This window comes from Cynoglossus semilaevis, chromosome 16, assembly GCF_000523025.1.
Source record: "Cynoglossus semilaevis isolate Cse_v1.0 chromosome 16, Cse_v1.0, whole genome shotgun sequence".
In the NCBI taxonomy this organism is placed as follows: domain Eukaryota; kingdom Metazoa; phylum Chordata; class Actinopteri; order Pleuronectiformes; family Cynoglossidae; genus Cynoglossus; species Cynoglossus semilaevis.
In genome coordinates, this window is record NC_024322.1 from 3,155,506 (window position 1) to 3,160,892 (window position 5,387).

Consider the following 5,387-nt stretch of genomic DNA (forward strand, 5'->3'; position numbering starts at 1 on the left):
TCCTTTTAAATCCAGATATAATGGCTGTGATGTAAGATTATTGCTGTACATTATTTTAATCCCAATGTGACTGAATCTAATCACATATCATCAGCATATAAAGCCTGCTGCAGCAGGAGATTGTACAGGAGGGACCTGGTCCTCTACGGTGAGGACGAGCTGTTTTCAAAGATTCATGGTCAAACTGAGCATAAAACAGATGTTTGAATTATGGATGTCTAATGTGGTGAAAGGAAAGAAACATTACAGAAATATAGATTTGAAAACAAGACTGTGGTTTCCTGAATGACTGCAAATATTTAAGCTTTAGTTCAGATTAGCTTTTAGCTCTCCCCCGGCTAACCTTTGACTATCTCAGTTATATATTTGGCTGACCTTTAACTAAGTTTGACCTGTCTTCTTAACTTAAGTGTGTGGCCTGTCTGCCTGTCTGCTGTGTAATCAGTGTCATCCCACTCACCTGTGTCCTGTCATTACCTGTTCATTAGTCTCACTGTTGTCACCTGGGTATGAATACCTCCCTCCCTCAGGTCATGGAGAGTCCATGTGGTCTGTGTCTGTGCAGCTGATGGACATGTCCTGTAAGTGCCTGCATTTAAGTTTGGACAATTAAAATGGACTCACCTGTTTCTTGCTGTAATAAAACGTAACATTAAGGTTACGTTTTTATTGTACACTTCTTTTTAATAAAACATATTTAAGTTTTCTCATGGCAAATTGATCAGTAATTTTTGCCTTTTTTTTTCTTTAGATCAGCTGTCAGTGCTTTACACCCTGTTGTCATACTGACTCAAACCGAAGTAGAAGTAGAAGTAAAATTTCATCACAGACTTGTAGCTATGCCTTTTGTGGTTGTTAGCTCTGTCCTCGCTAATTCTTAGATACTTTTACACATTAAAAGTATTGTGTTTAATGTTCTTTTGGTTGCTTTACACTTATTCCTATTGTTGACTTGTTATACCTATGTGACACACAGATATCCATTAGACAGTATCGGCCCAGTACTTTATTCAAATGATGTCACAGCTGTGATCACTCTCTGTCCCGTTGGCTTTGTTAATTATGCAGAGTTTAATGTCATTTCTAGAATAGTTTTTCTACTGATATATCGTCTAATGTGACAGCAGACTTCAGGCTTGAACGAGGCTTCGATTAATAAGACACAAAAATAAAACAGTTTTCTTCATCATGGTCCTCACTGTGATTATGATGTCATCTTATTACCCACAGAGCTCTGCCACCAATGTGACGCTGCATTAGAATTCATGCATATTTATTATAACCTCAGCTAGACGAGTACACAAAATAAATTATTTGATACCCCAAGTTCTGCCGTTGACCTTGAGCTAACTTTCAGTATTTCTCAGCTGCCTTCATCCTCCTGTCTTAAGTCATTTTCTAAGAACTTCTCTGTGAAAATTACACAAATGAGTGACTGTACCTCTCGCAGCATTAAATGTAGAGATTATGGGATTTTCACACTGATAATTCCATTACACCATCTCTAAGATCTTGATGTGTTTCACGCTCATGAGGCTGCAGCTTATTACATCATATCCTTCCTGCAGGTGCAGCACGAAATGAGACCTTCCAATAACACTGCATCACACGGTAAGGACGACACTCGTCATCGTTACTTCCACAATGGGAGTCGTGTGTTGGACTGAAATGATTATTGGTTTCCTGTGGTTGATATTGAGCATCCTATTGCCCTTTCCAGAAATTATAGAGCAAAGATATCGTACACACATTAATCTCCACCAATGAACATTAGCTACAATCCATATCTCCTTGATGTTTCCGTGTGGAACAGGAGCCAATCCTAGCTGAAAAAAAACAAAACAGTGCAACTCTCTTTACTAGTCGGCAATTAACCTCAGCTCAATCTGCATGTCTTAAGACCTTTGGAGAAGCAGGTGTGAGGAGGAACATATTAAATCATGTTGCCGTCCGTCAGCAGCAGCAGCAGCAGCAGTAGCAGTGGCAGCAGCAGCAGCAGCGGCAGCAGCAGCAGTAGCAGCAGCAGCAGTAGCAGTGGCAGCAGCAGCAGCAGTAGCAGTGGCAGCAGCAGCAGCAGCAGGAGGGGAAGCAGCAGCAGCAGCAGCAGCAGGGCTCATGCAGGTTTAATCTCACTGACATTTCTACACTAACCCCTCCATGAACAAACCCCTATGACCACGCTGCATGAATAATATTTATCCTAATCACTACTTTTTTTTATGTCAAAGATGATAGCCGTATAAAGTAAACATCTCTCCTGACTTCCAGGAAAATGTTACGACACATGAAACATAGAGCACCGATGTCCCAGAGGAAACCAACGCTCAAATGTCTCTACGATCCCTCTCTGCCGCTCACGGCTGGTTGCTTGTGTACAGTTGTAACACACAGACGTGGAGGCTGGTTTAATCACAGTTCACAGACTCTTCTGACGTCTTATGTGAGTGTCAGGTACTTTACATTTATGTATTTAGCACACACACTCAGCGACTTACTGAGTGGAATTAACATTGTCAAGCATGTGGTTCCTCTGGGAATCGAACCAAGGACTTTGAGATTAAGAGTCTCATGTCTCATGCTCTACAGACTTAGCTCAGCGGACAGTATGTACGGTGTATGAGTTCTGAATCAAGTTACGTTGCATCGTAGGAACGGAACTCTCACTGTTTAGGATCTTAAGGTAATAGATTATTAAGGTAGTAGTAACTTTATCTTGTGTTCCCAAAAGTAAACGGTTTTGATTATCAGCAGTTTTACTACTCAGTGTCACACAAGGCCGATCTTTAGGCATATATATATATATATAATAACAGCTGCTCTCAGATTACCTAAGCAGGGCGGAGGTGACCGACGAACCCAATCACTCACCATGAATTACCCTGAGCTGCTCCTCCTGCTGTTTTATCAGATGAAGTCGGAGAGACTTCGCTGAGAAACCAGCGGAAGAAAATACATTTGCATTCTCACGCACAGCCCCTCGAGATAATCTCTGCTCAATGTCTTGACTTAATCATGGCTTTTTTTTAACAACAGTACGAGAGGTGATAAGAGGTTTCAGCCAACACTGGAGCTGCTTTATCTCCACATACAACGTGCAGCCATTCAACCAAATGGGACGTCATTGTATTTGACTTGTATTTGACTTACTAACTACCACTTAACACAAAGGGGAGGGGATGTGTCTGATTGGAATGTCAATTAAAAACCCCACTGACGTGTGAGTCACCGTGCTGTTTTTCTGATTTGGTATGTGAGAAGTACTTTTAAAAAATGTCATTGTGGAATCCCCTTTCTCTTGATAACACTTCCTTATTATGTGAGAATTAGAGATCAAGGACAAAATGTGCCATTCATTTACATGTCCAGTCTGACAATCCAGGACAGATGTTGTCCTGCTAACATGTCTTTAATGTTCCAGGTGAAAGACATGTTTGTGTTGGGGAGTCACCAGACCTCTGATCTGTGTGTTTGTACATTCTTGGGCTATTTTTGTTTACCATATCTGCGTTTGTGTCACTTCTGCACGTTAAGATTTACGACTGGAAACATGTGAGAGCCCTCGACGGTTTCATCATTCTCCTTGCCCTTGTAATGTAAATGTCATTTGCTTTAATTAATGCTCCAAAAAGCCTGGCCTGCATCCAAAAGAAACCAGTGATCAGTCACGGTCTCCGCAAATGGTTTAAGGATGCAGACCATGAAGCACTTACAGCAGGTTCCCCTCTGCCCTTCGCTGAAGGACACATTTTTCACACGGTGAGAATGGACGCAGGACGTTTACAGAGGAAATTAAAACTGTCAATGGGGTTAGAGCCACATGTGATTGTTCGACATTTAACCCAAGTCCTTTTCCATTTTCGAACGCTCTCTAAACAGCCGTCTATCCACCATTTCAGTAAAGAGGCGCGGGTCATCATCTTTCACTCGATGTTTCGTCTGTCCAAGAATAGTTTTGTGCTCTTATTTCACAAATCATTTCTCAATGTTCTTATCCAAAAGTAACTTATAGTGGCTTTAAACATGATGACAGTTTTGAAATCAAACAAAATATACTCCTAAATCTCATTCAATAAAATTGTTATTCAGGTTTTATCGCGTTTTAATGCATGAATAAAATGACAAACTATTTACTAAATAATTCCACCGTCCCTTCTCTTTGCTCTAATACACAGTTGATACACATTATGAGTTACTGTGGGAGTTTTCAAATACCATTTCATGCAGCGTGACTTCGTCACTGTGAGTGCAGTGTGACTGATAAGCTGGCTCAGATAAGACTTCACTGAAGTTTGGAGAGAAACTCTTGACATGTTTTACAAGCCACCATCAAGTTCAAAGTAAAGACTGGAAAAAAGGTTAATACAATTTAAAATGTATTTAATTTTTTTATGTATAAGATTTGAGTTGTACTTTTGCATGAGTTTCTTGAGATTTTTCCATTTAATAATTCCATTATTCAAATTGGGCTGAAATAAAAACAGTGGTGAAATCAAATCATAGGTTCAAGTTAGGGATGTACGATAATATTGATCGGACATCCCTAGCTATAGCATAATTATATAATATTAGCATGATTGTGTAATACCTGTAAGAATTGTTATTGGATTTTCCTCCGATAATGAAAACCCAATAACACAATATCTGGGTTTCACCAAATGATGTGTGCCCTGAAAATCGTTTTGGGGATAAACGTCTGTATATGAAAGCAAAAGTCACTAGATGGCAGCATTGCAGCTCATTTAATGAATAGTTTTTAATAATTGTATGCAGAATTCTGGTGACAGCAGCTCATACAGTGGTTTTTTACAGATGTATAAATAAATATTACCAGGCCTAGAGTAAAAAAAATCTGCAGCCAGCCATTTGAAATGCTAAGCAACACTTCTCTCCAGAATTAGTACCAATAATAAATTAAATTCACTTAATAAATAACTAATCAACTTAAATAGGTTGCTCATCTTTAAAGCAGCAAAAGTAACCAGTTTTATATTTTCACTGGAACTACAGTAGTACTTTTCATTTTCAGAATAATTAATGCAAAAAAATATATACATTTAGTAAATGTGAATAATTTTAAAGTACAAAATTGGCAGAGATTCAGTGCTAAATGCAAAGCAGTGACTTTAAGTACGTGCAGGTGCATTTTCTTTATATTCTAACTGCTTGAGTAATCAGTGCCTTTTCACATCAGTACCATATGTGCAGGTGAGTCGCTGCGCTGATTATTATTCATGCATCATGTGTAGCATTTGATACCAGAGTGCCACCATCACAGTGAAGGACCAGAGGGAACTCTGTGGAGAGGCAGCCGCTGTTCAAGAACTATATACTGATGCATGACAAACAAACAAACAAACAAAAAACTCCAGGGTGTTGGTCAGACAGAT

At 39.4% G+C, this 5,387-nt stretch overlaps 1 long non-coding RNA gene across 1 annotated transcript; it reads left to right on the forward strand.

Moving 5' to 3' along the window:
• On the forward strand, positions 1–3,872 carry LOC112488347 (uncharacterized). Its single transcript, XR_003052321.1, has 4 exons — positions 1–581; positions 1,569–1,611; positions 2,269–2,440; positions 3,034–3,872. It is a non-coding gene; the product is annotated as an uncharacterized LOC112488347 (long non-coding RNA).
• Positions 3,873–5,387: the final 1,515 nt, after the last annotated feature.